The following is a 12099-nucleotide window of genomic DNA, read 5'->3' on the forward strand; positions in this document are numbered from 1 at the left end:
GCAATTATACATTTTAGGCGCAGTGAATAGCACATTTTTTCTTAAGGTGGGCCTTTAGCCCCGTTGTACCCTATATATTAGGGCTGGGCAAAAAAAAGATTTTTCGATTAATCGTTTTTTAAAACGACGTCGATTCGATATCGATTCTCAAAAGCCGCGAATAATCACATTTGTTTTCTTTTTAATTTTAACAGCAAACCTCTGTTGTGCAGCACTTTGTTTGCCAAAAAATAAAGGGGGTTAATTTTTAGGATAAATTTGGTTAGGACACATTAAATTAATGTTTTATGCCTTCATTTGATTACCAGAAAAATTAAGAAGAGCATTTTATAGGGACCTATTTTTGTCTATAAAAAGGACCTTATACAAAAAAAAGAATAGGTTTAAAATACAGGCCTGTGGCTCTTAATTTCTTTTTATTAATTCACCATTTGTAAACTGATGTTTACTGTTCTTTTTTTTTCTTTTTTTTTTTAGAAATATCAATTGCATTTGTATTAAAACTATATTCACTGAATGTAATCAAAAAATCGAGAATCAAATCAAGAATCGAATTGAATCGAAAGCTTGTGAATCGAAATTGAATCAGGACATCTGAATCGATGCTCAGCCCTAATATATATATATTACTCATATATGCATTAACTCAAATATGTAATGAAAATATGTAATGAAAATAAAAGTTTTATATATATATATATATATATATACATACATACATACACACATTTTTTAGTTAGTTTAGTACAGTTAATCTAAATTAAAATGAGAAACTTTTTTAATAACAAAAAAAAGTATGTTTTTAATTTCAGTTTCAGTTTTAATTAGCTACATTGACAACCCTGCTTCATCAGTACTATAGTATGTACAGGAAAAACACTATGTAGTTAAAACAGTTTCTCGCCTGGAGACAAACCGGAAAAAAAACATCTTAAACTCACTGGTTTGAATAATGATTCACTCGCTGGTTAAACTGCAAGAGAAAATGATCTGTTATTTCCAAGTGTACTTGACACAATAATACTTTAATCAGTGCAATTACTAATTAGTTATTTATATAAAAACAAGTAGTTAAAGATACACAGACAGACATTTTCGTGGTAAAATAAATGTTTTTCACTAGTGGTCCTATATAATTAGTCATTAATGGAATCATTAGGGTACTGGATCCTTATGTGCTATTGGAATCTGAACCAGAATCTTTACAACCCTAATGATTCTCATTCCTGTGTGTGGCTGAGAAACATTTAAATTGGTCCTTTCTTTCCATATTACAGCCTGTCCATTTCACTTGAGAAATAGTGCACAAGGGCTTTAGCTATTTATAGTTTATTTTGCACACAAACTGCAAATCTTCATCAATGTCTACAAACAAAGGCAAAATGACCAAAATCAGCTGGAGCATATTACAGATGTTGCCTGAGCAGTGAACTTGAGAAAAACACAAATGAGATTTGTCTGTGAGTCAGTGCGTAAGAAATAGAAACATGCTAACAGACATACACAACAATGTGATTATAAAAGAGACTTTGATGGAAACAGAAAAATCGTTATATGGAACTTTTATATAATTGTCTGCTCCCTGAGGTGATGTCAGATTTGCTTCAGTTAAGGGCCAAATTGGCTTCGCTCTTAATATCATGCTTTCCCCCTCTCACAGAGTTTGCGGTATTGCTTTTCTGAATAACTCAGGTGAGGGAGATGTCTTGCTCAACATTTCTCGCCTCGGGAGCTGTATTTTTCATGCGTACCAAGCCAGGAGCAAAACAAACTAGGAGACGCTGTACAAAAGGCGAAGAAATATAAAAAAGGTGAAGGAACGGAAGAAACAAAAGCGGGAAAAAATGAATAATGCATAACAAAGTCCTTCTCTCTCTGCAAGGGGGGCAATGAATACTGAGATATCACCGGTTTTAGAAGGCTGTTTTGGTTGGTGAAATACACGTCCCTGACAGCCTGAGCCAAACCACACAGAATTACAGAGATAAAAGACATAAAAGTAGCAGAGACAGATTTGAGCCGTACACACTGTCAACTAGACTAACTGTATACATTTTCCCAAGTACCAAATCTTACACTTTCAGGGTCTTTTCTTTTTTGTAATGACCTAAAAATACCTATATACAGAATATATACATAAAAAAATAATGCATGTTTATGTATTCAGTCCCACATTTGAATACTTTCCTTATGCAGCAGTGGCAGCTACTGTTATCATTATTAACGAAAATTACAACCATAAACCATTAAACTAACTTAAGTAACCAACTAACTAAATAAATCATTATTTTGAAATCAAATAAACAGTTAAATAAAACAATACAATTTTATAAGGAGTAAAATAAATAATTAAATAAACTAAGCTGGCAATCATTAATAAAAGTATTGATTTGAAAAATGAAAATACAAAATGTATGTAATAAAAAGTATGAAATATAAATATCTAACATAAAATCTAATTCAAAATATTTACAAAATAGCATTTTTTAGCATACTAAAATAACACTGCTCATAATATCTTTTTGTCTACAAAACAGTATTTAATATTGCTATCATTATAATATATATATATATATATATATTTACATTTACATTTAGTTATTTAGCAGACACTTTTATCCAAAGCAACTTACAAATGAGGACAATAAAAGCAATCAAAACCAACAAAAGAGCAACAATATGCAAGTGCTATGACATGTCTCGGTTTGCCTAACGCAGTACACGTAGCAAGTGTTTATATATATATTAGAAATGTAACAATTCATTAACACATAGTGACATTTTGTGACAACATGCCCCAGTAATGTTTTTGAAGTATGCAGAGTTAGCTCTGCACCCTACACACAACCTCGCACACAGCTTCTTGATAACATCTTGATCTAATCGGTCCACAAAGTCATTTCCACATCACAACTGGGCCACTACTGTGCCCTTCAGCAAAGTCCAGATGTTTTTTCATGGCTCTTTGTTCATTTGCGACACTTTCCCATACAGATCAGTCTTGTGCTGAGTTCATGATGTGGTTGAGCACTGGCATGCCGCTCTGTTCACAGCTACTGAGCACTGTACTGAATGTCCTTCAAAGAGATGGCTGGTGTCTGTTTCTATCCCAAGACTCCCTCTTGTTCACAGAGAAGCGGGTTTTGAGGAACTGCTTTTCATGACAGCTTTGCTTAATTGATAAGTCATTTAGCAGACGCTTTTATCCAAAGTGACTTACAAATGAGGACAATAGAAGCAATCAAAACCAACAAAAGAGCAACAACATGCAAGTGCTATTTGGCTACTTGGTTAGCCTAATGCAGTACAGGTAGCAAGGTTTTTTTTTTTTTTTTTTTTTAAAGAAACAAATAGATAGAATAGAAAAAAGAAAGCTAGTGTTCGTTTTTTTAAGAAAAGCTAGCAGTTAGAGAATAAATATTCAATTGATAGAGGGTCAAGTGTGTGTGTGTGTGTGTGTGTGTGTGTGTGTGTGTGTTTTTAATAAAATAGAATTAGAATAGAGAGTGCTAGAGTTAGAGGGTCAAATAAAGATGGAAGAGATGTGTTTATAGCCGTTTCTTGAAGATGGCTACACTTTAAACCCGGATTTTGTTTTAAATAAACGTTTTTTTTAGTCTTTAATTATTCTTTCTTGTTTTTGTAAAACACGTAGCCATTACTAAATATAATTAGTTATTTGAAGTAATCAGACGAAATATTGCATGCAATGATAATGTTTAGTAGAGATAGCTTAATGTGTTAAGTTTCTCTAAGGGGGAGGAGCCCCATTCGAACAAGTCTGAGTGAGCGCGCGATGTTTGAAGAGACCTGAGACCGGTTGATGGTGCACGCGATGGATTTGGAAAACATCATGAAACGGTGAGTGTGTAAATTAGCTTCTTTCTCTTTATCTTTTTGGGAAAATTGATTATCCAAAAGACCGGTCCGATGACAGCGTTACTGTATTTAAAGCTAAAGTAGTCTTATGGGCCTAACTTACTGATCGACGGTTTTTCCCCTGTCGGTTCACAGAAGCTATAATGCTAATATTAAAATCCGTGTTTCTTTTGGTTCACAGTTAAGATAAGTTCAGCAAGTGTGTTTCTGCATGTTTGGTTTAGCTGTAATGTTAGCATTTCATTACCCTTAGCTTCAGTCGTTTAATATCAGCAGGTGTGCATCAATTAGCTTTTTGTTAATGCTAGTTTGTCTCTTGGATATATTTCGTAACTATTAACGTTATTTATAATAAATGCAACTGAGTTGTTGAGCTTAAAGTGATGTGCATATGCTAAACATTTATTCTAAAAGTTACAGTTAGTCTTGAAATGTAACACTTTGTTTCAGGTGTTCATGGAGTTCTAAAGGATTGTGGGCAAGAATCTCAAGCAATCATCTAATTGAGATATTTCAGTCTAAAGAGGGGATGTTGGGCAGCTGTTGACAGCTTTCACAATAAATCAAGGTTAGTCCATATATCCATTATAGAATTGCATTGTTTTTCACAGCTTAAGTAATGAAAATGTATCAAACGTTTACAATATTGGTTGTATAATACAATCAAAATTGTGCCTGACTGGTTCTGCTTTCTTGTGATCATTTCTTTCATTTTATTAATCGATTCATTTTACTCCCCAACAGACTAAAGAGCCAGCTGATACTAGGTTTCTCCCTTTGCCCTTTGCGACAACCCTACAGATTTTTACAAAATATGCTTTGTAAGTAACCACTGTTTTCTCTCAGAATATCTAACAGGACATAAAACACAATCATTTCACCATTAATTGATAGTTCCTGTGTTTTATAAAACCTCTGAGAATAAAACATAAACCATTAACTTAATACAATAGCCCTTTTAACCTCTTTGGGTGATCTGTTTGTTTAAAGGGTTAGTTTATCCAATATTTGCTCAACCTCATGTTGTTACAAACCCTTTAGAATTCATTTTTGAAATACCAATTTTAAGGATAGTTCACCCAAAATATATATTTTTTAAAGTAATATTTAAACTTTAAAAAAATATTTTTAGCTGAAACTGTGGTCCTTGGTAATTGATATAAAGCAATCAATGGAAATCGTTATTTCTGATAGTTAAAAAACATGAAAGTTTTTTATTATTATTTTTTTTTTACTCCAAGTGATGGTAGCCATTGACTTGCATTAAATGAATTACCAAGAATCAGAGTTACAGCTAAAAATATTTAATGTTCTACTGGAGAATAACTCGGCGACATTGGATGGCCTGAGGGTGTGTACATTAACAGCAGATTTGAATTTTTCCATGAACTTTTTTTTTTTTTAAATGGAACATCATGGGTTTCTGTCCCTCCATTAAAAAAGTCTATGTTACCAAAATTTAAATAATCATTTTGAGAGAGAATTTAAATTTTTTGGTGGACTATTCATTTAATTAACTCCAGCAGTTGTAACAAATTGCTTAACATTATTTATGGTTATATAATGAGAAATTTCATGATTGTGCTCTTTCGTTGTTAGGACTCTGATGACGATTACGCATTCCACCACCTGGACATTGGAATCATCCTCATTGAGCATGAAGGTGATGTGCTCTCATCCTCTCTCCGTCTCAATCCAGCCTCATTGAAGATCATCATTGAAGGAGATTTTGTGATGGACAGTATTGAAGACTTGTCAAAAGCTGTGCATTCTGTATGGACTTACGCACTGCATCTCAACTACCCTAAATCTGTGAAGAACACATTCCAGATCATCCAACAGGTACTTCTCATGTTGGGCCACAGTGAACTAAAACCCAGGTTGCAAACTCGGAAAAATTGTCCTACAATGTTAGGAAATGCAAGAAGCTTCCATGAGAAGTCACTTGTGTTCTGCCGTACGAGACATTAAAGTGTATTCTGTCTCTGCATATTAGTGCTGTTAGAGCTCCGTTAATGTGTGTTCACACAATTCTTCAGCCAAGTTTAAAGTTACAGAGACTTGCCTCTGTTTTAACTTAAGCCCAGTTGTTAATGCACATCCAGGCATTCACAAGGGATATAGCATATATTCTTGAATACTGTGTTCATGTTTCTTCTACAAAATAGTTACAATTGTTAACAAGCTGTTCCAAAGCTTATTTTTACTTGTCTTGTGGCTGACAAGTTTTATGTATTGTTGTGCTACCATTTCTTTGGTGAACAATTTAAAAAAAAAAAAAAAACATTGCATTGAAATCTAAAATGTTATGTTGAAACTAAATGTTTAATACAATAGATCTCAAAATCTATGTCTAATTACATAAATGTGTCATTACTTAAAAACATTTGTTGATGTTATTTGCTAATGTATGTTTTTGTAGTTGTAACTTGGAATAGCTATTTTATACAACCTATACTCCAAATAATAATAATTGATGTGAACTAATGATTTTGAGTAAAGACTACTAATGTAAACCTGACTTGTCTACTGCATGAACTTAAGGTTCTATGTTAATACAACTGAACCGGTTTAGTTTCACCCTGTGTAAAAACTAAAATGGTTTCGTGCAACGGGTTTCCTCCCGAATTTCTAGTAAAGTCAACTAATCCGGTGTAAGAGTGTAAGGACTCAGCTGCTCTGATTGAGTTGGGCAGGTCATTCCACCAGGAGGGAACAGTTAATATAAAAGTCTGTGAAAGTGATTTTGTGCCTCTTTGGGATGGTATAATAATGTGTCGTTCACTTGCAGAACGCAAGCTTCTAGAGGGCACACAGGTCTGAAGTACTGGATTTAGGTAAAGGGGTGCAGAGCCAAAGGTGGTTTTCTAGGCAAACATTAATGCCTTGAATGTAATGTGAGCAGCTATTGGTAGCCAGTGAACTGATGAACAGAGGTGTGCGTTCTTTTCGGCTCATTAAAGATTAATCTTGCAGCAGCATTTTGGATTAATTGTAGAGGTTTGATGGAACTGGCTGGAAGACCTGCCAAGAGAGCATTGCAATAGTCCAGTCTGGACAGAACAAGAGCTTGAACAAGGAGTTGTGTTGCATGTTCTGAAAGAAAGGGCCTGACCTTCCTAATATTGTATAAAACAAATCTGTATTGTATAAAACAGGACCTGGCAGTTTTAGCAATGTGGTCTGAGAAATTCAGTTTATCATCAATCACAACTCCAAGGTTTCTGGCTGTTTTTGAAGTAGTTATGGTTGGTGAGCCTAACTGGAAGGTGAAATTGTGATGAAGTGATGGGTTTGTTGAAACTACAAGGTTGAGTTAAAGGTGATGGTCCTTCAAAAATTCAAAATATAGATATAGTATTTACAGTTCATATAAAACACAACACACAATTCACTGTTAAATAAAAATTATTCAAACTACTTGGGGTCAATAATATTTATTTTCATCTCAAAGTCTCAACTCATGTCTCTTATATGCTCATTTATCTCCATTTATTTAACCAGTAAAACAGCAGAATTGTGAAATTATTACAATGAAAAATAACTTTTTCTACTTTTATATATTTTAAAATGTAATTTATTTAAGGCAAAGCTGAATTTTCAGCGTCATTACTCCAGTCCTCAGTGTCATGTGATCCTTCAGAATTCATTCTAATATGCTGATTTGGTGCTCAAGAAACATTTCTTGTTATTCTTATTATAATGTTGAAAACAGCTCTGTGGCAAAAAAGTTTTTAGTGGAAACCTTTTTTTATTCAGGATTTGTTTATGAATAGAAAGTGTAAAATAATAGCATTTATTTGAAATATAAATATTTTATAATATTATAAATGCTATTATCACTGTCACTTTTGATCAATTTATTGCTGAATAAAAGCATTTATTTCCTAAAAAAAATTATACTGACCCCAAACTTTTGAACAGTGCATAGACAGCATTTTAAGACATGCTTCTGAAACAAAGGCTGTTCCAAATGGAATATTAAAAAGAAAAAATCCTAAATTAAAGTGCACAAATTCAAAAGAAAATGTGGACAATTTACTGTTTTTAATTTCCATTAAATAGAAAATATTTAATATTAAATAGAAAATATTAAATATAATTAAATAAAATATTTATTAAATTAATTTAATTAAATAATAGTATATTTTATTATTTAATTGTTTAAAAATGAATTGTTTCTTAATATTTGAGTGTGCTATGTCTTTATAATTAATAGGGTCACACTTCTTGCTATTAGCTATTATTATTTAATATATATATTATTATTACACACTGTTAGCACACTATTAGCTTCAAATTCCGTTGGAATCCACTGTGATCCACAGATTTTTTTAAAGCAGAATTTGTGACTTTTTGAGATGAGGAAACAACAAAAAGGTGGTCATGAAATGACCTTAACTCAATACAAACTCTGGTCACCTGCATTCAAACACACTACCCGCCAGGCCAGCGTATGCCACTTCAGTAACGGCCTGCATGAGCTTTGCTGAATCCTGTAGAGATTTTTGTCCCGCCATGTCAAGGACCCCCACAAAAGCAGCTTACTATCATTCCTCTCAATTAAACATTCATTGAGCACATTAGCACAGACAAGGAAGTACAGAGCCAGCGTAAACATGACCCAGCTAAATACAGAGATGCTGAGTCTCTCACAGACTCAGCGAATGAACTATATAGCCTGCTCAATTATTCGTACCCTCCTGCCATTCACTAGAGTCACATACAAATGCATTTGGCATGCATCAACCCCCTTTTTATGGAAATAACTAGACTGGAAAGCATCGATAATGACTCATAACGTCCTAGAAAATTACACTACTCAGGGCTTTGTTGCAAAATGAAAAGAAAATTAATCCCCTTTATAATTGGCTGCCAAGAGATTAAGGCAATATTTACTTATGGGCTACATATCAGTGAAGCTTTAGCACGTGTCTCTGAGCTTTATTTTACACTCTTTCTGTTATCTACTACCTGTAATTTGCTTGGAGGCGCTTGTATGAAGACCTCCACAAGGGAACATTTGGAGTGATTACATAATCATAATTTATACGTGGCCTCAGTGTCCTTTCAGTTACTCGGCTGACTTAACAGACGAGGACCCCTTAGATATCTTCACTGACCTGAAATTTGCTTTTAGCATGGAACATCTCTGACTGTGAATGGATTATTGTAGATCCTTTTGACTTTAAGATCCAACGGCAAAGTTTACAGCTTAATTCAGGCCAAAAACATGCACGCTAGGGCAGAATTTTTTTTTTTTTTTTTTGTATTTATTAATTTTTTTATATGTATTCTATGTATTTATTGTATTATTTATACCAAATGAAGGCAGTACAAATACTAATCTGATGAATAAACATTCTTTAAATTATATGTATACACTACCGTTTAAAGGGAATTAATACTTTTGTTCAGCAAGGCTGCATTAAACCGGTTAGATGTGACAGTAAAAATATTTTACAAAATATTTGCTAACATTTTAAATATTTTCAAAATAATTTTTCTAATAAATGCTGTTCTTTTTATCTTGATCTTTATCAAATAATCCTGAAAAATGTATCACAGTTTCCACCAAAATATTTTTTTAAACATTGGTAAGATTTATTTATTTCAAATCAGGATATATGTGACACTGAAAACTGGAGTAATGCTTGCTGAAATTTCAGCTTTAAAATATATTAAAATAGAAAAATTGTCATTTTAAATTGTAATAATATTTCACAGTATTACTGTTATTACTGTATTCTTGACCAAATAAATTGATCACATAATTGCAGTCTAGCTGAGCATACAGTAAGAGAGACTTATTTCAAAATCTCAAACCTTTGAACAGTAGTGTATATTATTATAGTGTAAATCATAAATAATAAATACAATATATTATGCTTAATTGTCATGAAATTTATACCACAATGCAAACACAAATCTTGCATGAAAGTGATCAAAGTGGGGCCCACTACAGTCCTCTATATCACAGCTTATTCATTGACCCATAAAAATGCTATCCTGGACCCTGTGAATTTTAGTGATGACGTCTGTGCGATAAGAAGTACTATGCTGATCTATATTTAAACTGCCTTTTAAAGTTGAAATGCCAATGGTGGGAGTATTATTTGCAAACCAGAACTGCACTTTAGCCATTCACAGGTATAGAGCTCATGGGCACACAAGCAGCTTTTCATCATTGTCCCCTTAATTGAATCCTCATGAATTTCATGTGTTATGTTTGTGCTGTTGAAAACAATGGACTGAATGATGATTGAGAGAATAAGGCACTTTGGCGATGCCGGGACACCTCAGTGGAGCTGTGCAGTGTACTGAGCTCTCAGTCTGTTTAGCCTGCTGGAGGCTCAGTTGATTATTGGGTTGCTCTTCCAGTTTGGCTCCAAAAAGCAGATTTATGGCAATAGAGCGCTGAGTGATATTGGCTGATTGTTTAAGAGGTCCTTGTGTGGGACCACCGTTTTTGTCGCTCTGCCCATTTATACTGACTGCTGCCAAGAAAGAAATTTATTTTTTGTGCCAGCTTGCAAACACACAGGAGATGTAGCTTGCACTGCAGGGATAAAGGCTTCAGATGATTTGACTAGGGCCTGACTCTTAGTAGACAGTTTTCTGTGTGTTCTCCAACACCTCTATGTGTTCGCAAAAGCACCACTTTCCAGCTGCATGCCCTCAAGATTTTCGCTGTTTTGAATTAAAAATACATGAGTCTGAATATAGTGCGTTACAGCTTACTTTGTCATTCAGCCATGGCGAGAGTGCAAGTGGTTGGCGTTGAGCGGTCTGCCAGGAAGAGACGGGCTGATGTGGGGTCGTCAGTGGAGCAGACAGGTTCACACTTGGGTCGTCTAGAACTGACACATTTGAAAATACAAGAGGGAAATGCTTACTAGCTTGTAAACTCAAGGTGGTTACCTTGATAACATAGAAGTGAAATTCATGCTTACGGCTGGTAGGATTGCTGTGGCAAATAAAGCTTTGAATATCTCTCTGTGCTGCTTTTGGTAAAACTGGGAATTATCAGGATCAAAAGATAAACAAAATATATTTAGTGGTTTTCAGCTGATTCAAAAAGGCATTCAGTTTTACATTAAATATTCTTTCTAATACCATGTCCTGTCACAATCTGACAAGCTTCCTCAGACAGCATTTTATCAGACCTCAGACCTTTTTTATGGTTTCCCTTTCATGTTTTTTTGGCAATGTTTCTTTCACAATCAGTCCTCTCCTCCACATCTGTAACCAGGGTTTGAAGATTAGTGAGGTCTGGGGTGAGGTTAAGAATTGCGCTATAATAACCCCTACAAATACAACTCATTATATACACTAAACACTTTAAAAGAGAGACATGTAGATGTTTGTGAAAGATGTTTTCTCTGTTTTGGGATGAACACTGTTAAATTACACCATTATTTATTGCATCAAAATTTGTTAATACTTTACTATAGGTTAGGGGTGGATCATTTTATCAGTTGTTTATTATTCATGCAACAAAACATATTACAGTTATAGTTTTCATTAATAACCAATATAGATAAGTTTGTCTAGTGCTCTTATGAATATTTTTAGCATGACTTTGTGAAAATGTAACTAACATACTAAATGAAATGGCATTGACTTCTTCATAGCTATGTGTTTGCATATTTCATTCATTCTGTAACCTACTTGTTCTACAGATCTGAGTACTAGTGTTAAATGCTAGTTTTTTTTTGATTGCGTTGGAAAAATTTCTGACAGATATCATGAATTTTTTCTTCTTTTGTTTTTTTACATTTGCATTTGCCTTACCGAATGTGGTATCCTGCAGCAATGGATGCGTGGTCCTGTCCCGATGGAGCATTTTAATTTATAATTTAATGTATTTGTTATATTTGTGTTTTATTCATTATTTGAAGTTTTTCATTTATATGATTTATTCATTTGCTATAATTGTAATGTATAGTTTAATGCATTTATTTTTTCTCTGTGTATTTTTATAATATATATTTGTTTGTGTGTGTATTATAATTTAAATTTATGTCTCAGGGGCTCTCCGCTGACATTCAGGGCTGCAGACATCATCTCTTGGTGCTGATCCACCATCTGATCGGATACGGACTGAGAAACAGAATAAGAAAGAAACAGACAAATATTAGCGTAGATGCCATTCTTCTTATGATGTAACGAGTACATCGTGTGTTATGGGGAGTGTTCCCGGTTCTGGTTGACCTAATT

The 12099-nt window shown here is 33.7% G+C and overlaps 1 long non-coding RNA gene across 1 annotated transcript; it reads left to right on the forward strand.

Annotated features, from left to right (window-relative positions):
- The first annotated feature begins 3589 nt into the window (after positions 1–3589).
- LOC131531238 (uncharacterized) lies at positions 3590–6118 on the forward strand. Its single transcript, XR_009268612.1, has 4 exons — positions 3590–3861; positions 4330–4447; positions 4624–4700; positions 5479–6118. It is a non-coding gene; the product is annotated as an uncharacterized LOC131531238 (long non-coding RNA).
- The last annotated feature ends 5981 nt before the right edge of the window (positions 6119–12099 follow it).

The sequence above is a fragment of the Onychostoma macrolepis genome, chromosome 02, assembly GCF_012432095.1.
Source record: "Onychostoma macrolepis isolate SWU-2019 chromosome 02, ASM1243209v1, whole genome shotgun sequence".
Lineage (NCBI taxonomy): Eukaryota > Metazoa > Chordata > Actinopteri > Cypriniformes > Cyprinidae > Onychostoma > Onychostoma macrolepis.